Below are 23857 nucleotides of genomic sequence, written 5' to 3' on the forward strand. Positions count from 1 at the left end.
CCAAAATCAATAAAGAACCATCACGGGCTTTCTTTGTGTAAAGACATGGATCCATAGCACTCCTGTTGTAGCCCTGTGACTGCATAAAGGCGTCAAACTTATGATACCACTCCCTAGGTGCCTGTTTCAAGCCATAAAGAATTTTCTTCAATTTGCACACTAGGTGCTCCCTGTCAGGTTCTGCAAATCCCTTAGGCTGCTCCATATAAATCTCATCATGCAAGTCCCCATGTAAGAAAGTCGTCTTGACATCCATCTGGTATAAATCCAAGTCAAGCTGAGCAACCAAAGCCAAGACTAAGCACAGGGTGGTCATCTTAACCACAGGAGAAAAGACCTCATCAAAGTCCACACCATGCTCTTGCTTAAAACCCTTTGTTACCAATCTAGCCTTGTATGCTGTCTTGGGGTGTCCACTAGTACTTTTCAGCTTGTGCACCCACTTACATGGCAAAGCCTTCTTGCCCTCAAGCAAGGAAACTAAATCCCAAGTCTCATTCTTATGCAAGGAGTCTATTTCAGACTGCATAGCCCTCTCCCAAGAGTGACTATCACCCCTGCGCATAGCCTCATCATAGGTGAAAGGCTCTCCTGCATCTGTAACCAAGACATAATGCATCGAGGGCTGAAATCTATCTTGTGGATATCTGTCTCTAGTAGACTGTCTCACGGCAGGCTCTGTTGCGTGCCTAGCTACCTGTCCAATACCTTGACTGTGAGCATCTGCTGCAGCTGTAGGCTTTCCAACTAGCTATGTGGGAGCTCTCGGCTCCTCTTGAAATATGACCCTACGGATCTCAACAACTCTCTCAGGCTGCTGATGCATCTTGTCTTGATGGAAGATTACATCATGACTGTGGATGACTTTTCGCGTGCCTGCGGATCCCAGAGACGGTAACCCATCTCGCTTGCATCCCCATAACCAAGGAAAATGCATTTGACACTCTTAGGATCCAGCTTACTTCTCTTGTCCCTGGGCACATGCCAAAATGCCTCACATCCAAGGACATGGAGATGCACATAAGAGGGAGGTTTTCCAGTCCATACCTCCTCTACAACCTAGAAATCCAAACCACTAGAAGATGATCTGTTTATGACATTCACAGCTCTACTAACTACCTCAGCCCAAAAGCTCTGTGGTAGGCCTGCATGGCTAAGCATACTACGTACACGCTCGTGGATGGTTCTATTCATCTGCTCAACCAAACCATTCTTTGGGGGGGGGGGGGGGGGGAGGGGGGTGTAGAAGGCAGTCAATTGACGCTTAATACCCCTCTCTTCATATAACTGCTCAAAAGCACGTGAGACATACTCACCCCCATTATCTGTCCTTAGGCATTTGAGCCTATACCCAGACTGGTTCTCAACCAATGCAAGCCATCTCTGAAACTTAGCCAAGACATCGGATTTCAGCTTAATGGGATAAGCCTAAACATTCCGTGAAAAATCATCTATGAAAGTAACAATATATTTTGCACCACCTATAGACTGACAAGGCATGGGCTCACAGACATCCGAATGTACTAGTGCCAAGGGCTCACTCATGCATGGCCTACCAGATTTCTTATGCGTAGACCTAGTCTGCTTGCCATAAAGACAATGCTCATATGAATTAAACATGCATAATCGAGGGGTGGTAAGTACTACAAACCAGAAAGCATTTTCATTCCCTTCAAAGACATATGGCCTAAATAGGCATGCCAAAGAGATACATGTGGGATAGAACCCACAAACAAAACATGATCAAGGGAAGAAGCGGATACAATCAAGGGATAGAGGCTACTATCCTTGGTACCTCTCGCAGTCACAAGTCTGCCACGAGTGATCTTCCATGCAGAGTCTCCAAAAGATACATGATAACCTATGTCATCAAGCTGTCCAGCTGACATGAGACTGCGTGTCAAAGCAAGTATATGATGTACATCCTGCATAACAAAACTACTGCCAGAAGAAAACCACAGCCTAACATCACCAATGCCCACAATATCAAGAGAGCTGTCATCACCCAAGCACACAGAACCCGAAACAGTATGGAATGAATGAAACTACTCTCGGTAAGGTGTCACATTAAAAAACGCACCTGAGTCTAAGAGCCAACACTATGCATACATAGAGTGTATCTTTGTCATCTACGAAGCACTAGAAGAAGCTACAAGGATATAATCATCATCATCAACATCCTCAGGCTACATAACATTGATCTCTTTAATTTTAACACTAGACTTTGCAGGCACTATGCTGTGATCAGAAGACTTATCCTATACTTTGTCTTTCCCCTTATCTTTGCGCCTTTCATTACGCAGTTCATGGCATTGTGGCCTAATATGGCCCTTTTTTCCACAATGGTGACAAGTAACATCTGCATTCCTGCCACAGGATTTGCTACATGACTTCCCACAAGGCTTGGACCAAGATTTTTGGGAATCCCGTCCACGGCCACTGCCACTGCCATGCTTTCCATATCCATCATTTTTCCTGCCTCTAACTGTCATAGCATGCAACACACGAGAGGCATCCAAATTCTTACGGTGGCATCCAAATTCTTACAGTTAACCTCTTCCTGGAGAAGAGCACTCTCAACCTCAGATAATTTCAAGGTAGCAGTAGAGGCACATAATGCAGTGCGGAATACATCCCACGACTCATTAAGAGTACCAAGCAAGAAAAGAGGAGTGACATCCTTTGCAAAAGTGATATCCTGTGAAGTCAAGTTCTTGAGTATAGCATGGAACTAGCTCAAGTGAGCAGAGGTAGTCACATTCTCCTTCATGTGTAAATCCATAAGCTACTTTAGTCTCAATACATCTGACTCGGTGGACTTTTCTTGTCATAGAGATTCTTGATTTTATCCCACAACTACCATGCACACTATTCTTCCTCAAATACATTGTAATGAACATGTTCTGTGAGAGATAATACAATAGTGGACTTGCATAACTCATCAAGCTCAAGCCATTCCAATAGTCACAATGATGGCCGCTCGCCACCTGTAGTGTGCAGTGGTGGTGATTGTAAGTGTAGTAATACACGGGTGGCTAAGCGGAGTGCCTTTACTCCCAACAGCCTGTAGTGTGCAGTGGCAGTGACTGTCAGTGTAGTAATACACGGGCGGCTAGGTGGACTTGCCTTTACCCCCAACAACCTCCCACTTAAAGACGAATCTGCACTAGTGAGGAGTGAAAAGAAAAAAGAAAAAGATAGTACAACATGTACACATGTACAACAAGATGAGGAAAGACGTCATCTCATCCCATGCCCATCAACCTCCTGAGGAAGGCAAAGTGCTCTGTAGAGAGGCTTTTCGTGAGCAAATCTACAGGATTCTGGTCAATCCAGACCTTGACAAGGTCGACAGTCTTGTCCTCAAACAACCCCACATATAAAGTGATACGTCATCTCAATGTGTTTCGTCTTCGCATGAAAGACCGGATTCTTGGCTAACTCAATAGCACTCATAGAATCCGAATATAGTGTAGGGATAGCATCAATACCAAGGTCAGCAACCAAACAACCCAACCAACTAGCCTCCTTGCAAGCCTCGATGGCTGCAACATACTCGGCCTCTATAGTAGAAAGGGCGTGCATTTTTGCACCCTGGACATCCAAAAAACAGCACCTCCAACATAGGTGAATACATAGCCAGAAGTGGACTTCCTACTATCTGCATGTCCTGTATAATCTGAGTCAATGTACCCCACGACTCCTGCATCCTGGTTGCCATAGCATATGCATATATCTGCAATGCCCTTCATGTACCTCATGATACCTTTCACGGCATCCCAATGCTTCTTGCCAGGCGTAGCCATATAGCGTGTCACAACACCAACTGCAAAGGCAATATTTGGATGAGTGGCTATCATGGCATAAATAAGACTACCCACTGCGAATGCATAGGGAATCTTGGTCATCTTGGCCCTCTGCTCATCTGTCTGTGAACAATCAGCCTGTGAGACCTTCACATAAGAAGGCAATGGACAACTAATAGGCTTTACGTCCTGCATGTGAAAGCGCTCAAGGACTTTATGAATGTACTCCCTCTGTGACAAGTAGAGGAATCCCTGATGCCTATCGTGTCTAATGTGCATACCAAGTATGTGAGAGACCTATCCCAGATCTTTCATCTCAAAGCTCTTTTTGAGCTAAGCCTTAAGAGCATCTAGCTCATCATGAGCTTTCCCTACTATCAGCATATCATCCACATAGAGTACTAAAATCAATAAAGAACCATAACGGGCTTTCTTCATGTAAAGACATGGATCCATAGCACTCCTGTTGTATCCCTATGGTTGCATAAAGGCATCAAACTTATGATACCACTCCTTAGGTGCCTGTTTTGTTGGGGGTAAAGGCGCCTCCGCCGTGCCACCCCGTGTATTACTACACTGACAGTACCAGCCACTACACACTGCAGGTGGCGGGCGCCCGTCACGTCACTTTATTCTTTATTCTTTTAGTGATAGTTTGAATAAAGGAAGGCCCGGTCACACATTGTGACTGTTGGAGTTCCCATTTCTTGTCTCTCTCTTTCTTGCTCTTGCTCTCCCGCCATAGCTCGCGTGCAAGCTTCGATCCTTCTCACCTTTCAACTGGTATCAAAGCTTGGCATTCTCTTGCTCCAGCTCGACTCAGTGCTTCCCGACCTTCGCATCGACTCGCTTCACGCATTGGGTCTCCATCCCGGCAACCATATCCGATCTCCCCGAGCTCCCGTCACTCCCCGGCTTCCCGAGCACCTTCCCAGCCTATTGAGGCACCTTCAAGGCATTGACACTGAGGTATTTGATCATTCTTTCAGGGTTTTATTTCAGTCTACAAGTTGCAAATAGCAAGGGCAGCCATGGCTTCAAACCCTTGAAGCTTATTCCCCTCATATTGTGCCTTACACCTATCAAGGCTCAAAGAGGCTTGTCATAGGCCTTTGATAGGCCCTTCTTGAGCCCCCCATTACCCCCTTTTCAGCCCATGTGGAGCAGCAGCAAGTTCAGCACCAACAGGGTAGATTGCATCATTTTTTTCCAGGCTGTGAGCACTCATCTACTTCAGCTCCACACTTGGCCATTGCTTCTTGCTCTCTACCTTGATCAAGAGGGCTATAGACTTCATGTTTGATGTCATTCAAGCTTTGGGCATTGGTCTTGATCATTCGGGGCTGATTTCTTCAGATTTGGGACTGTCATAAACTGTCATAACAGGCTGAAAACAGGGCAGCACCATTGGCATTAGCATTTGTTGCTTATACTCCATTCCGGTTGTGCTATTTGATGCCCATATGCGGTCTACATGATGCCTAGTGCCTTGGGAATGTATGCACATGATTATGCCATGATTTTGGCTTGAAATATTGGCTGATTTGGGACTATTATTTACTATTATATAGTGCTGAAAACAGGGCAGCCACACTTGGCATTGGCATTTGATGCTTATACTCTACTCCGGTTACCTTATTTGATGCCCGTATGCAGTCGACTTCCTACCCGGATGTATTGGGGATGTATGCATTTGGTTTGACCATGATTTTGGCTTGAATTCGGGGCTGAAATCTACTATTTAGAACAGTAAATACATGCTGGAATAACAGTGGGCTGAAGGTACTTTACATGCTTTGGCACTTACCTACCGATACCGGATGTATGCTTTGAGCTTTGGCATGATGTCTCTAACATTTGGGGACGACTTGGAGCATATGTATGAGATTATGGGATGCTTTTGAGCTTCGCATTAGCTCCGTCTTCACTGGCATTTGGACCAACTTGGCATGCTCGTGGACCGCCTATGCCTCATGTCTCTGCTTAACAATTAGGCTTTTGCATTACATGCTTTGGTTCGTGACATATGCTATTTGGTTCGTGTATGCCATATCGACATTTGGAGCTTGGATTTGGATGTATTTGAGCATTCCCGGCTTACTTGATCACTGATCTTGGTTGCTATTTGGATGTCATTGAGTTGACCGAGAGCTTATTTGGGTTTATGTATTGCTTCATGGTTAATACGATCGGTGCTTCATGTATGTCATACTCTCTTGGATGCGCTTGATGCATTGACAGGGTCACTTATCACTGGTGCTTTCTCTTGGGTTATTTGAGCTTCTGAGCTCGCTTTGTGCGCCTTTTGTGCCAGTGGGAGCATTTTACATGCTTGCTTGACCTTTGACAGTTGCATGCTATTGGAGCACTTACATGTATTTGGAGCAGTTTATGTCTTGAGCAGCTACATACGCATTGAGACTTTGGGATCATACTCCGATCTTTATGGATATGCATTGATGTACTCTTGGTTCACAGGATGCTTATGAGCTGAGTCTCATATTTGGATCTTTCTCTTTGAGCAGACACCTATTTGTGTCAAGTTTTGGCAGTTACAGGAACACTTTGCCTAGAGTGTCTGGGGGTGTGCCTTTCACTGGCAGATGTTATTTTGACATGCTTCGGTGTTGAGCTCATGTTCTTTTCACTGTCATTGGCCTTGCTTATGTCCGTTTCATGCCGGCTTTGGACCTAGCATTGTTTGCTTGACATTGGATCCTATTTTGGGACAGTTTGCTCTCTAGATTGCATACCTGCAATTTATTACAGCAAGCAGTTATTGGTGGACTGAGGTGTACTTTTCATGCTGAAATATCCTGATTTGGTGTACCACACCTAGTACTAAGTGGGCAGCAACTTTTGGCACACTTTGCTCGCCCTTTGGACCCCGTTTTGGTCATTTTTGGGTAGTTTCTGCAGTAAAACAGCAAGTAGTTTTTGGACTATTTGGGCATTTCCAGCCTGCATAATGGCGTCATCTTCGCATGATAGTGCCATCTTTAACATTACAAAGTTGGATGGTACCAATTACTCTTACTGGAAGAATTTAATTTGGCAGGTCTTGGTGCAGAAATCTCAGATTAAGCCACTTTGGTTGAGTGGAGAGCAGCCTGAAACTATGGACAATGACGACTGGCTTGAACTTGATGAGCTATGCAAGTCCACGATTGTATTGTCTCTCACTGAACAGGTACATTATAATGTATTTGAGGAAGCACAGAGTGCATGGGATCTATGGAATAAGATAAAAAATCTTTATGATAAGAAAAGTCCGGCAAGTCAGATGTATTGGTTGAAGCAGCTTATGGATCTGCGCATGAAGGATAATGCGACTATGTCTGCTCACTTGAGCCAGTTCCATGCTATACTGAAGAACCTGACTTCGCAGGATATCACCTTTGGAGAGGAAGTAACTCCTCTTTTCTTGCTTGGGACTCTGAATGAGTCATGGGATGTTTTCCGTACTGCTCTTTGTGCCTCTAGTGCTACTCTAAAATTGGCAGATGTTGAGAGTGCTCTTCTTCAGGAAGAGGTGAATCGCAAAAACTTGGATGCCTCTCGTGGTAGTCATGCTTTGACAGTTAGAGGTAGGAATGACAGGAATGATCGTGGTAATAACCGTGATCGTGACTCGCAGAAGGGTCGGTCTAAATCTCGTGGCAAGTCGCGTAGTAAGTCGTGTGGGCGCAATGCAAATGTCACTTGTCATCATTGTGGGAAAAAGGGCCATATTAGACCACAGTGTCATGAGTTGCGCAATGAGAAGCGCAAGGATAAGGGGAAAGATAAAGTGCAGGAGAAGTCCTCTGATCGCAACATAGTACCTACGAAGTCCAGCGTCAAGATTGAGGAAATTAATGTCACGCAGATTGAGGAGTCCGATGGTGGTGATGAGTTTATACTTGCAGCTAGTTCTTCTGATGCTTCACACTTGACTGAGACATCTAGTATGTATGCATAGTGCTAGTTATTGGATTCCGGAGCATCCTTCCATGTGACACCTTACCGTGAGTGGTTCCACTCTTACCGCACTATATATGGTTCAGTCAGACTTGGAGACGACAAGTCTCTTGACATTGTGGGCATGGGTGATATTCAGTTGCAGTTTTCCACTAGCAGTTCATTTTTGCTTAGGGATGTACGCCATGTACCTGCGCTTACGCGCAGTCTTATGTCTGCAGGACAGCTGGATGATGCAGGATTTCATGTACGTTCTGGGGATTCTGCCTGGAAGATTACTCATGGCAGACTTGTGCTTGCTAGAGGCGCCAAGTCTGGCAGCCTCTATCCTCTTGTTGTATCTAGGTCCTTAGTTGACCATGTTTTGGCAGTGGGTTCTATCCCACATGTATCACTTTGGCATGCTCGTTTAGGGCACATGTCTTTGAAGGGAATGAAAATGTTATCTAGTTTGCAGTATCTTCCGCCTTTGGATTATGCATGTTTTGACTCGTGTGATCATTGTCTTTATGGTAAGCAGAATAGGTCTACGCATAAGAAATCGGGTAGGCCACGCATGAGTGAGCCCTTGGCATTGGTGAATTCCGATGTTTGTGGGCCTATGCCTTGCATGTCTATGGGTGGCGCGAAGTACTTCGTTACCTTCATTTATGATTTTTCTAGGAAAGTGTGGGCTTATCCCATAAAGCAGAAGTCTGATGTCTTGGCAGTTTTTTAGAGATGGCTTGCTCTTGTTGAGAACCAGACTGGGTATAGGCTGAAATGCCTTAGGACTGACAATGGGGGAGAATATGTCTCACGTGCTTTTGAGCAGTTTTATGATGACAGGGGTATTAAGCGTCAGTTGACCGCCCCTTACACCCCACCCGAGAATGGTTTGGCTGAGCGCATGAACAGGACAATTCAGGAGCGTGTGCGCTCTATGCTTAGCCATGCAGGCCTACCCCAAAGTTTTTGGGCTGAGGCAGTTAGTACGGCAATGCATGTCATAAACCGATCGCCTTCTAGTGGATTGGATTTCCAGGTTGCAGAGGAAGTTTGGGCTGGTAAGCCACCCTCTTATGCGCATCTCCATGTCTTTGGATGTGAGGCATTCTGCCATGTGCCCAAGGACAAGAGGAGTAAATTGGATCCAAAGAGCATTAAATGCATATTCCTTGGCTATGGTGAGTCAGGAGAGATGGGTTATCACCTATGGGATTCGTAGGCGCGGAAAATAGTACGCAGCCATGATGTCGTCTTCCATGAAGACAAGATGCACAGGCAGCCTGAGAAGGTGGTTGAGATCCGTAGAGTGATCTTTCAGGAGGAGCCTAGAGCTCCAGCACAGCCAGTAGTACAGCCTGCAGCAGTTCCTCCACAAGGCCAGGGTGTTGGACAGGCAGCAAAGCCTGCGGTGAGACGGTCTGCTAGAGACAGACGTCCACCTGACAGATTTCAGCCCTCTATGCATTATGTTTTGGTTACAGATGCAGGAGAGCCTTTCACTTATGATGAGGCTATGCGCAGGGGTGACAGTCACTCCTGGGAGAGGGCTATGCAGTCTGAGATAGACTCCCTACATAAGAATGAGACTTGGGATTTGGTTGCCTTGCCTAAGGGCAAGAAAGCTTTGCCATGCAAGTGGGTGTACAAGCTGAAAAGTACCCCTGGATGCCCCAAGCCGGCATACAAGGCTAGATTGGTAGCAAAGGGTTTTAAGCAGGAACATGGTGTGGACTTTGATGAGGTCTTCTCTCCTATGGTTAAGATGACCACCATGCGCTTAGTCTTGGCTTTGGTTGCACAGCTTGACTTAGATCTATATCAGATGGATGTCAAGACGGCTTTTCTACATGGGGACTTGCATGATGAGATCTATATGGATCAGCCTAAGGGCTTTGCAGAACCTGGCAGGGAGCACCTAGTGTGCAAGTTGAAGAAGAGCTTGTATGGCTTGAAGCAGGCACCTAGGGAATGGTATCATAAGTTTGATGCCTTTATGCAGTCACAGGGCTATAGCAGGAGTGCTATGGATCCGTGTCTTTACACGAAGAAAGCCCGTGATGGCAGTTTGCTTATCTTGGTACTCTATGTTGATGATATGCTGATAGCAGGGAAAGCTCATGATGAGCTAGATGCTCTTAAATCTCAGCTGAAGAAGAGCTTTGAGATGAAGGATTTTGGACAGGCCTCACATATACTTGGGATGCGTATTAAGCGCGATAGGTATCAGGGGCTTTTGTATCTCTCACAGCGGGAGTACATTCGTAAAGTCCTTGAGTGCTTCCGCATGCAGGACGTAAAGCCTATTGGCTGTCCATTACCTTCTTATGTGAAGGTATCACAGGCTGATTGTCCGCAGATAGATAAGCAGAGGGCCGAGATGGCCAAGATCCCTTATGCTTCAGCCGTGGGCAGTTTGATGTATGCCATGATAGCCACTCGTCCAGATATTGTGCATGCAGTTGGTGTTGTGGCACGCTATATGGCTACACCTAGCAGCAGACATTGGGATGCCGTGAAGGGTATCATGAGGTACCTGAAGGGCACAGCAGATATGTGTATTTGCTATGGCAGCCAGGATACAGGGGTCGTGGGGTACACTGACTCCGATTATGCAGGACATGCAGATAGTAGGAAGTCCACTTCTGGCTATGTATTCACCTATGCTTGAGGGGCTGTCTCTTGGATGTCCAGGGTTCAGAAGTGTACGGCTTTGTCTACCACTGAGGTCGAGTATGTTGCAGCCACTAAGGCTTGCAAGGAGGCCATATGGTTAGGCTGTCTAGTTGCTGACCTTGGGATTGATGCTATACCTACATTGCATTGGGATTCTATGAGTGCCATTTAGTTGGCTAAGAATCCGGTCTTCCATGTGAAGAGGAAACACATTGAGGTGAGGTATCACTTCATATGTGGTGTCATGGAGGACAAGTCTGTTGACCTTGTCAAGATCTCCACTGACGAGAATCCTGCAGATCTACTCACGAAGAGCCTCACTACTGAGCGCTTTGCCTTCCTCAAGGGGTTGATGGGCGTTGGATGAGATGTCGCCTTTTCTCATCCCTTGTACCTATGTACATTTGTACTATCTTTTCTTTTTTCTTTTCTCTCTCACTAGGGCAGATTCGCCTTTAAGTGGGAGGTTGTTGGGGGTAAAGGCGCCTCCGCCGTGCCGCCCCGTGTATTACTACACTGACAGTACCCGCCACTGCACACTGCAGGTGGCGGGCGCCCGTCACGTCACTTTATTCTTTATTCTTTTAGTCACAGTTTGAATAAAGGAAGGCCCAGTCACACATTGTGACTGTTGGAGTTCCCATTTCTTGTCTCTGTCTTTCTTGCTCTTGCTCTCTTGCCATAGCTCGCGTGCAAGCTTCGATCCTTCTCACCTTTCATGTTTCAAGCCATAAAGAATAGCCTCATCATAGGTGAAAGGCTCTCCTGCATCTCTAACCAAGACATAATGCACCAAGGGCTAAAATCTATCAGGTAGACGTCTGTCTCTAGTAGACCCTCTCACGGTAGGCTCTGTTGCCTGCCCAACTGCCTGTCCAACACCCTGACCATGAGCATCTGCTGCAGCTGTAGGCTGTCCAAACTGGCTATGCCGGAGCTCTTGGCTGCTCTTGAAATATGATCCTGCGGATCTCAACAACTCTCTCAAGATGCCGATGCATCTTGTCTTCATGGAAGACTACATTATGACTGCGGATGACTTTTCATGTGCCTACGGATCCCAGAGACGGTAACCCATCTCGCCTACATCCCCATAACCAAGGAAAATGCATTTGACACTCTTAGGATCCAGCTTACTTCTCTTGTCCCTGGGCACATGGCAAAATGCCTCACATCCAAGGACACGGAGATGCGCATAAGAGGGAGGTTTTCCAGTCCATACCTCCTCTACAACCTAGAAATCCAAACCACTAGAAGATGATCTGTTTATGACATGCACAGCTCTACTAACTACCTCAGCCCAAAAGCTCTGTGGTAGGTCTGCATGGCTAGGCATAGTGCGTACATGCTCCTGGATGGTTCTATTCATCTGCTCAGCCAAACCATTCTTGGGGGAGGGGGGTGTAGGGAGCGGTCAATTGACGCTTAATACCCCTCTCTTCATATAACTACTCAAAAGCACGTGAGACATACTCACCCCCATTATCTGTCCTTAGACATTTGAGCCTATACCCAGACTGGTTCTCAACCAATGCAAGCCATCTCTGAAACTCAGCCAAGACATCGAATTTTTGCTTAATGGGATAAGCCTAAACTTTCCGTGAAAAATCATCTATGAAAGTAACAAAATATTTTGCACCACCCATAAACTGACAAGGCGTGGGCTCACAGACATCCAAATGTACTAGTGCCAAGGGCTCACTCATGCATGGCCTACCAGACTTCTTATGCGTAGACCTAGTCTTCTTGCCATAAAGACAATGCTCACATGAATCAAAATACGCATAATCAAGGGGTGGTAAGTACTACAAACCAGAAAGCATTTCCATTCTCTTCAAAGACATATGGCCCAAACGGGCATGCCAAAGAGATACATGTGGGATAGAACCCATAGACAAAACATTACCAAGGGAAGAAGCAGATACAATCAAGGGATAGAGGCTACCAGCCTTGGCACCTCTCGCAATCACAAGTCTGCAACGAGTGATCTTCCATGCAGAGTCTCCAAAAGATACATGATAACCTGTGTCAAACTTATGTACCAGTGTCAAACTCATGCACTCTGTTCTTCCTCAAATACATTGTAATGAACATGTTCTGTGAGAGATAATACAATAGTGGACTTGCATAACTCATCAAGCTCAAGCCATTCCTCATCTGGCATAGTTACAAGCGAATGCCCGCTCAACCTCAAAGGTTTGATCTACGTTTTATGCACCAACACTTGTCAAATCTGGCTCTTCCAATAAGAGTAATTCGTATCATCAAGCTTATTGATGTTGAAAATAGCATGATTAGTGGACGGACTCGCCATAATGCAGACTGAAAGACTATAGACAGTTTAAAATTGCTTGTTGTTTACTGTAAAAAATGACAAAAAAAATCACCAAAATCGAGAGAAAAATGACGAGCAAAGTGTAACCAAAGCTACTGCCCACCAAGTACTAGTAAAAGTACATCATTTCAGAATATTTCAACATGAAAAATCCATGTCAGCCCGGAGTTATATGCTTGTAATAAATTATAGTAGGGTATTGTGAGAGTCAATTGCTGACCAAATCACTGCACCAAGTCAATAACACCAAAGCATCTGTTAGTGAGTAGGCATACCCCCTGGACAATAGGACAAAGTATACATAACACTCGCAAGACCTGACACCAGTAGGTGTATGCTCACAAGAGTGCAAAGCCCAAGCTCAGGTCAAAAGCAACTCCAAGATATCAGTGCATGAACCATGCAACATTTAAGTATAAAAGATCCCAAAGTCTCAAGTATCTGCAAAATGCTCAAATAGCATACACCTCATCCTCAATGTCAATCAAGCATACAAGATGCTCCCACTGGCTCAAAAGGTAGATAAACGAGCTCAACAGCTCAAGCAAACCAAGTCAAAGTACCAAAGACAGGTAACCAAGACAATGCCTCAATAGCATCCAAGGTCGTAATGGAAAAAGCCAAGTCGTAACGGAAAAATCCAAGTCAATGTCTAACTGCTCAAGGGAATACTCAAATGAATGTCGAGACAAGCTCAAACAGCTGTCATCCACAACCAAAGCATAAAGCATTCACCAAGACATCATAACCTGTACTGGGTAGCCTAGATATAAACCATGTCATAGATGAAATGCCAACTGCAAAGAAGTGACAGTCAAACCCAAATCGAGCTCTAATCTCAACTCAAAAGCATTTCGGAGCATAAACAAGACATGTGGCATAGTCCAAATACATCATGACATCATATCGAGTTGCCGAAAGCACCCCGTGACCAATAGACATAACCCAACTGTAGCATAAATAGCTTCAGCCCTGAAGTTTCCAGTAGCGTATAACCTCTATAAACTTAGCAAATCAATGCTCAATCCAAGCTCAAATCCATAGGCAAACCATAGGCATACATTCCCGTATGTATAGGCACCAACCATGCATAATCAGGCATCAAATGCCAAGACATCTAAGCATAAAATTGAAGTAACAAGTGACTGCCCCGTTTTGGATAGATTTGGGATTGTTCAAAAAGTCAATGGCTGAGCAAAATTAGCTCCAAATGCATCTCACATAAGAGGCATAACGTCCACAAGTGATCCGGTATCAATAGACATCAGTAGAAGCATCACATAAGCCATAGGCATACAAATACGTGTTGTCTCAGACCTAAAATCTGTTGCAAAATATTGTCATCAGAATTTGGCAAATCCAACATCACCATCGCGTCTAAAGTGTGCCAAAACCCCAACTTAGACTCTTACCTTGCCTGAATCGGGTTTCGAATGCCCAAGTTATGACAAAAATAGTGATTTTTGGGCCAGATTTTGAAACAGACGCAAAAAAAAACGTGAGCTGGCTGGGGGGGTCTGCTATCCCACGTGTCAACAATGGGGCCCAAAGGGGGCACAAATGGGGGCCAAAGAAGGCCTACACCAAGCCTCAGCAAGCCTTGATAGGCTGGAAGCAAGATCTAGGTGAAGGAAGCTCCAAGAGGTGTGAGCTATGGCTGCCCACAACAAACCTGTGAAAACCATGTTTACCTAGACCTATGGATTGAGATAAATCTCTGAAATAATGAAGCAATACCTCAATGTCAATGCCTTGATGGTGCCTCAATAGGCCGAGAAGAAGCTTGAGAAGCGAGGGAGACGGGAGCTCAAGAGAATGAGTTATGGCTGCCGAGAAGGAGACCCAATGTGAGTGGGGAGTCAATGGACCGGGCCTTCCTTTATTCAAACTATCACTAAAAGAATAAAGAATAAAGTGACGAAGACGGGCGCCCGCCGCCTGCAGTGTGTAGTGGCGGTGACTGTCAGTTTAGTAATACACAAGCGGCTAGGCGGAGGCGCCTTTACCCCCAACACCTTTGTAACCAATACTTGATACATTATATAAGCCCACAATGGATAATTGGTTCGATCTGACTTGTTGTGAACAACCAATATACGATATACATCAATAGAGATGGCAATTGAATAATCTTGAAACAAAAGTTTCATGTTCTATAAATAAATTTAAACAAAAGGATAAAAGAGCCTGTATAATATTAGCAATAGTGCAAATGAAGTCCAAAATAAACCCAAATCAAAAATCTGATCATACTCAGTCCGTATTCTGAGCTGCAATATTTTTTGACCCATGAGCGCTTGTCAAATCTCATACCAAACTTAGGTAATCAAGCAAAGGGTGTTAACAACTCTACTGAAGAGTTCAAAGCCCACTTTGATACCAATTACTTGTTTTAGGATCACATGAGAGCAAGCACATAGCTTGGAGAAGAAGACACTCAAGAGAGTACATCTCAAAGTGTATTGAGAAGTGTCAATAAAGAAGATGTACAAGAATAAGTATGCCTTAAAAGTCAATAGATATGTATACAAGGTTGAGAGAGAAAAACCTCCTAAAGAGAAAAAAAAAATGCCCTAAAAGACCTCTTATGGAAAAAGTGGATAGGCATATATAACATCATGGAGGGAAAAAAACCTCATGCCCATGCAATCCTAAGTGTGTTCACACACATCACTAGTAAAGTATGGTGACAACATTATATCCACACGACAATGAGAAATCTCATCCATAACAAGGAACAACCTAGGAGTGAGTTGGTATCTTATGAAAAGATACATCAATCACACTACTAACTTATGCAAGTTATATGACTATCATACCACTTACTGATGCTCTCTTGAGATATGATGATTTTTTATTCTAGTTTGCTTATCTCATGGGTACATGATTCTTTGACTTAAGAGGAGCTTGTCATGATCCTTGAGCAAAATAGTCAAGATGTTGACAATATTGGTGGGTCTTTGGATATCATCAAGTCCATCATACTATTATAATAAGTTCTAATATCATGGTAGGAAAGAAGAGGAAGAAGGAGAGGGTAAGCAAGAAAACAAAAAAGGGAATGGAAAGAGAGAGAAGAAGTAATGAAAGAGGAGCAACAATATGAAGAGTCAATGTTGGAAAAAGTGCCCCTTTCAAGAACTTGATTTGGCTACTTCAGAGTTGTTGATATGCTGTGGATAGTAAGGCTACTATCTTATGGCATATCATAGAGATTGGGTCAAACAACTATTTCTTACTACATAATTCATGAGCATAATAGCCCCACTAACATCTAAGAAGGCAATTTTCAATGCACAAATCTAGATATTGAACCTTGTTTGCTTCTTATTATTGATGGATTATAAGCAATAAAATTGCATAAGCAAGGCAAAAAAAACACATCTTTACATTATAAGAATGATACCAAAAAATTTTATTCATATGCACTTTGATTTGCAAAATTACTATCATGGTGTTAGTTGTCTTAGTGTTAGTATATAGCCATAATATCATGCCTTTATAAAGAGAGTAATTCATACTTAGAGAGTGATTCAAAAGTTGGTCATGTTTTGTTGGTCCAACTTTTTTTTTATGGAGGGTTTGACTGCAATAAATGGCCTTGCTTTCCACTGGGTGGCACAAGGCTAGGAAGATTCCAAAGGGTGAAGAGGAGTAGGAGGACGAGGGAGGGGTGAGGGAGGGGTGAGGGAGGAGAAGGGAAAAGAGAATGTGAGGGGCATTATTTGGGGGGGAGGGGAGAGGAGAAACAAAAGAAGAGCATCAAAAAGGAAGCAAGGAGGTGAAGGGTTCGTTTTCTTATGCTAGGTTTGTATATTTTTCTTGTTTTGTTTTTTCTTTCAATCATATAATAGAATTTCACATATTTATTTAATACTTCAAAAATTTGAGAAAAAACAAACAAAAAATTATCATAGATGCACATGTTAAAAGTTGTATGGGTAGGTTATGGAGCATACACTGTGGATAGCAATGAGAATTGCCAAACCAAGAACATGTTGCATTTCAATCATGACAACCATGTGATGATGGTAATGTTAGTAGGATAGTTGAAGAAATAGTTATGAGAACATAGAGTAGTTGAAGAGGGCACCAATAAAGCTACTTTTTGGTTACATTAGCATCATAGAAGGTTGGAATCATGTTTATCTAATTCTTAATTGATTGAGATCTGCATGTGTTGTTTTTCAATGCTAGAAATGGTTGTGAAAATGTGTCATGGGGACCTCGATAATGTGGTTGTTATGATGTATTTTGAGATATTCTAGACATGTTTTGATATCCCTCTTAGATTATTGAATGGCCTAATGTTTCTATCCTTTGTTTTTGAAGCTCGTGTTGCCTTGTATGTCTTTGTTGAGCTTTACACTTTATGTGGGATGTTTAGCTCAAGTTCACTTTATGCCTTGCAAAAGGGTGGATTTAGAACATTTTCTAGCTAGCTATCTCAAAGTGGAAGTTTCTTGAAGACTCAAGTTAGGAGTAATGTGACATTACAATGTGAAGAGATAGTGAAAGGTGTTGTAATGGCTCTCAAACTATACAATGCCTCTCCATGATGTCTTCACTACTAGTTATTCACATGTATCATTCGTGAGACATTTGTATGTGGTGTGTCAGTCGTATGATTGTACATTTGTGAGATTTTGTGAAAGAAAGACACTATAAAGACATTTTGATGCTATGAAAAAGATTTGTTTGTATTTTCTATGAGAATAATGGATTTGATTCTTGTTGGTGTCATAATATACATTTTCCTACACTATTTTCCCTTGGATGTTCTCTAAAGACCACATTTTTATATGAGATTGTGGAAGGTGCCATCAACAAGCCACTCTTAGATGCTAAAATTGAAGAAACGGCTCCATGGACAAGTATTCCATTGAAGGCCTTGTAAATCCTAAGACCTCCCAATGCCTCAAACCAAGGCCTCTTCCTAGCCCAATTCATCCTATAAATATGGATGTTCATTTTGCAAATGTAGTTCCATTGTCAACCTTTAAAGGAAAGTATAATGCCCAATAATGCTAGAACCCCAACGTTTAGTAGTAGCCTCCACCAACTTCAACGGTGTGAAATGTCAAATCATTTGAACATATGGCATATGGATGAGCTAAAGCAAGCTTTCCTAACCAAATGCAAGCAAGAAAAATTTAAAGAGCGTATGCAAGAGGACTTTAGGAATCTACATTAGTTGATTGGAGAAAGAGTTGAATCATATATTTCTAGAATAAAATCTATCATAAAGGGATGGTCAAATCATAACTTGGATGAGAGAATTCAAAAAGGATTATTCCTTAAAGGATTGGAGCTAGGGATAAGAAAGCTCATGAAGTTACCTGTAAATTTGTATACTGCACTACAAGGTGTCCAATCATATGATAAAGTGGAAGGGAGACTTGTTATGTAATAGGAAAGGGTAGTATTGCCTACTTGACTACAAGAATAAATTTAATAAAATATTCATATTATAAGTGATATTTTATAATCCTATCATCAAATGCCAATAGTTCCTCAATACAACGCAATCATCTAGCAACAACCCCAATCAATGCCATCGATGGTGAATGGCCAACGAAAACCACCCAACTTGAATCAACAAAAAATGAAACTCCAAGTAGAATCAACAAGAATTCCAACTCAAACTCCCAAATCAAAATCAAAGTGGGGCCCCTTTGCTTGTTACCCAATCCATGCATATTGTTACCATAGAGACACCTCAAAATTCTAGTACAACAACTCAACTATTTGGTGAGAATCTTAAGGATTATCCATGTAATGAAATAATTATATCAAGAAAGAGTTAATGGATGCGATTGTATGTATATCTACTACATCCAAATATAATTTATTTAATCCATACATTGGGGTTTGCTAGAGACGCGTTGCAATCTAGCACATCATGTGAAAACTTCCATCAAACAAGCCACTTACCCATTGCACGTATTGAAAGCCAACAATACCAAGTGCATTATATTCTTACTATTTAAGAAATAACTCTATTCAAGTTAGTTTTTCCCTAAAGGAGACACATTATGAAAGGAGACAAGAAGAACAAGCTAGGTTTAGCTTGTTGGAATCCAAAATTACAATGCAAGTTGTTAGGGAAAATCCTAGGGAGTTTAGATCAAACTTTCGACCCAAGAAGTTTCTCTCTCAAAGTTATTTGGATGCTAGCCTAGAGGAAAGTAAAGGTCAAAAGTAGAATGCTATGGTTATGAATCATTGTATAGTAGAATACATAAGCAAACTACCACATGACAAAAGACTATCCAAGTCCAACATCATCCAATGCAAATATCATTAATATGTAGTCCAAGGTTCAAGAATGTACATCCAACTTGGGAAGACCTTAAAGGAGTTTTTGTTTCCCCTACAAAGGAAGGAGAAGTAATAGCACAAAATTCTATTCCTCCAACTACAAAGGCTATAAATTTCAAGCTTCTAGTTTCAAAACTATTGAACAATATAGTGCATAACAATCCAATGTAGAAGAACTCACAAGAGATAGTCTAGTAGGATGATCATGAGATCAATGAACTAGATGAGTAGATATGCCAAGAACCTTAAATGATGATACCTGCAACCTATTTTTGAAGAGCTTTTATTTTTTTTTTTAAATGGGTGTTTCCTACTTCCCTAAGAGAAGCCCATAGAGCTAATCAGGGAGTACAATATGATACAAGATTTAAATGCACTTATATTAACTCAATGTTCTATCAACTATTGATGTTATGTGTAGATGGAGATTTAAAATTTTTCTATCTAAGAGAAAAGTACAATACCCTACCCATCCTACAAGTGTAGCAAAGTACACCTCAAGTCCATGATTTGTAAAGTAGATAAATATGGCCAAAGCTTTTCTAGATTTGGAAACTCTAAAGATAGGATTACAAATCGATGGCGGTTGATAGCCAACACACTAATTAACAAAGGTTCTTCAATGAAAATGATAATCAATGTGACAAGAAAGGATCTAGGACGTCAAGAAAGCATCCAATATGATGGCTCATTTGATGAGGTGACCAAAATAGGGTGCATTTTACCCTTGCATATTCTCCCCTATGTAAATACCACCTTTGTTGGAAAGGACTATTGGCTCTCCGACTTAGTTATCAAATCGAATTCCTATGGTACCTCTCATCCACTACTATTGGCTAAACCTAGGTTCTTCAAAAAAAGGGCTTAGATTGATTGGTTTAAAGCAACCCTAACATTTGGATGAGGATTAAACAAAAAGGTCCTCAAGTAGTATGGAGCTCAAAAGGGCAATTTTTCCACCACTCTAAAAATCTCTTTCGAAACATCTAAAGAGATGCAAGATGGAACCCCAATAAAAGAGGATGAAGTGAAGCATATCTTTTCATTGAATATAGGACAACCACTTAGATTTAGAGTTGCTACTTGCTTGCAACTTAAAGCAAAATCAATGACCATGAGTGACTATTTCTTCCTACTTCTAAATCACTTACACATAATCAATTTTTACACTAAAATTTAGATATGGTTGGACCACTTCCCATGCTATACAACTAGTTTAGAGCTAAGCGTTATGTAGCATGATTCCATATTACCTCATCAAGTGGAACAACATAAGCTTCCATCACTTACCCATGATCTAAGTGTTTGCCCCGCTCTTTTCCATAGTTACCCCCATCTACCTCATCATACCTCTACATCAACCCCTTTAACTCCTTGGGTGGGCTTCAAGTAGTCTCAACTAGCGAGACCTTTGGTCCAAAATCTTGCTCTCTTTCGGGTGGGACCTTTGGATCAAGACTAGAGCCTTCTTTTCTCTTCTTGATCACCCTTTTTGGGCCTAAGTGAGGGTGTCAAGCCACAAGAAAGTGCCAGCTTGTTCAATCTACTTTGTGGTACTTTTTTAGCTCCTAAAACAATTCCAAGAGGGTTACATAAATTAGTATAAGATTTGAGAATATTCAACAGGACAACTAGCTCAAATTTTCCTTTAGAATGAAACTTAATGTGCATTGCCCAATTCATCCCTTTATCCCTAACTTTTATCCTTTAATGAAAGCTCACCCCATACCCAATTACCTCACATGTTGTCAACAATAGTCTCTCTTTTAACCACCATGATCAATCTTTTCATCCCCTAGTGCATTTAGGCTACCACCCTATTGCTTGCTTACTAACTAGTGTTGTTGCCTACATCTCCAACCCTTCTTGAGAGGTGCATTTTCATTTCTTGACACTCATCACTACAATTTTTTGTCTATTAATTATTGCTCACACCTTCTTAGGTAGTCACCAAGCTACATATCCTTCTATTTTGACATCCCAATAATCATACTTGTTGCCTTTCACTCTTGTATGATGTCTTTATATCTTTAACCTCTTATCGTCACTTATCTTCTCCAAAAAATTTGTGTCGGATAGTCATCTTCATCTATGTTGCTACCATATTGGTATACATCAAATTTTTGCATTGGCATGGGCCATTTGTTACACTTGGGATCCATTCTTAGAGGACAACACACTCCCTTAACCAACTCCCACGAGAGTGATAGGATGTTAAACAACCTCCACCCCTTAATTTAGTTGTAGATCATCCTTGCTATTTCATTATTCGTTCAAGATTCATCACTCATTGTCTTTTTCTTGATTTCTTTTCTTGTCTGAGCTCATATAGTGTTAGCTGCATTCATACAATCTCTATGTTTTCTCTACAAATCCTAGTGTATCCTCATAACAACTCTTGAATATCACTGATTTTCCTTCAAATTCAAGAGACAATCAAGCAAAAAAAAAAGCACAATTTTATAAAGGTTGATCTCTCGAGAAGGATTGTCACATCTTACACATAAATCTCTAATTGTAAGACAAGCTTTGTATAATGCCTCTGTACTAGAGAAGAAACTATTATACTATCATTGTAAAACAAGGCAATGTAATTGCAAGGGCTTTCCTTCATGAGACCATAAGCATAAAAAAGAAAAAGAATAAATTTAGATCAACCAATAATTCTTAAATGATTAACTCCTTTTTTCAAGTAGAAACAATGTTCACAAAATACATCTTTTGGATTTTTTTCACATATAGGAATACATTAAACTTCAAATTTCATGGACATTAAGTAAAAGTAGTAAGTAAATATAAAGGGTTCCTTCAATAGAACCCTTTTCCAAAATCATGGTAGATTCTTTCTTGAGTTGGGGGTCATTCATCCATTTGTTAAAAGCCTTCTCCAAAATATGATTACACAATGTTCTTTATCTTAATAAGATACCATGTGAAACGTGGAAATCTGATTCAATACATAAACTTCATTTAATAAGTGAAAAAGGGAGCCTTTTATTGAAACCCTCAAATCTAATGAAAATTTTGGGGATTTTCAATTCTAGGTTATTTCACTTTACAATTCATAAAGGGTTGCAAGCTTAAGGGTTTTAATAAAAGAATGTATGACATATGCCTTTAACATTACATGTGTGCCACATCAAGGACAAGGGTATCTTGTATAGTTTAAAGTGAGCACGACAATTTCTAGTTTTAAAATTAGAAATGAAGTATGTAGAGAGGTAGCATATTCATTTGGTGGCCCACGCTTTGGCAATCATGTATCAGTACTTAGTAGGGAGCTTAAGTCAAGCGAAATGGATCTAAGCAGAGCTTTTTGCAATAGTTACAAGCAAATACATAGGTGTTATTAAGCAAGTATACATTGAATTCCAAAGGAGAGTGATGAAAAAAGTATCATTAGAGAGAGAGAGAGAGAGAGAGAGAGAGAGAGAGAGAGAGAGAGAGAGAGAGAGAATTCACATCAAATGTGATGATCATCAAGCTTATGTTTAAGGCAAATCAATGTTTGTCATGCTATTGAGAAGTTTGTCAATGTGCATCTCTACTTTAAGATAAAAGAGGAAGATGCAACAAAAATGAGTTTTTGGTTACAAGATATCCTTGGAAGGTGTGGGATCTATAGTAAGATTGTAGGGTATGATGGCATGGTAGTCTAAGAGGAAGGCAACCGCATCCAAAGCCCAAGTACATAATATCAATCCAATAACAAAAAGAACAAGCTAATGCATCAATAATATGCAAAAAGAAGGGGTAAATAAAATGGAGATAATCTTGCAATGGAGTATTGACATAAGGAACAAATATGCTACCCAATAATGTCTAGAGCAATCATTAAGGCATTTGTGTGGGTTACATGAGAAGCCAGATTCATTCCCAAACAAACTGGTGGATTTCAACTTCTATATGTATGGATTCTCTAAGGGGATCTAATAAACTTGCCAAAAATGACATCATATCTTTAAAAAGGACTAGCTATCCGTGAAATCCACAAAGATCATCCATCAACTCAAACTTCAAAGTTGCACCGTGAATGATAAATGGAAAAAAATACACCACACTTTATTTTGTCAAACTTTCAAGTTGCAACATATGCCATCCACATTAATGATTTCTAAGTACTTTGTCATAAAAGAACACATGATAATGACCTAGATGATCGTGTTTTATTTTGTCAAAGTTTCAAGTTGCAACATAAGCCATCTGCATTGATGATTTCTAAGTACTTTGTCATAAAAAAACACATGATAAGAACCTAGATGATCGTGTGTTCTTGACCCAACAATCGATTCCAACTTCAGGCAACTAATTCCAAAGTCCAAAGTGTACAACAAAAACAACATCCAACCTATGAAAGACATGGATGTGACATATGGATGCCAATGTTTTGCCATGAGCAGCTTCTTTAGGGCAAGTACACTTGTCCAAAATCCTCCCACAAGGCCATATCAAAGAGATTCAACATCTAAACAAGACTTACAAAGAGCCTCCAAAGAATTATATGGAAAGTCTAGCTTAAGTTTGGTGCTTTATCACAACCCATTGTAATAACTTCCGCAATAACTAGCCCACCTTAAGTCCTCCATCACCTTTTTCAACACCTCAAAAAATTTAACAACAAAAGCAACTCTCGAATGGAAGGTCAAGGCTTAACAATACCCATAAATGGGATCGCATTGACTAAAGTAATATATCCCTTGTCCCAATATTACCTATCCTTCAATCAACTTGCATTTTTCTCACTATGGAGAGCAAGAAGAATATTAGTCTTACG

This window comes from Lygodium microphyllum, chromosome 6, assembly GCF_053477565.2.
Source record: "Lygodium microphyllum isolate KBCC chromosome 6, Lygodium_microphyllum_v1.1.10, whole genome shotgun sequence".
In the NCBI taxonomy this organism is placed as follows: Eukaryota; Viridiplantae; Streptophyta; class Polypodiopsida; order Schizaeales; family Lygodiaceae; genus Lygodium; species Lygodium microphyllum.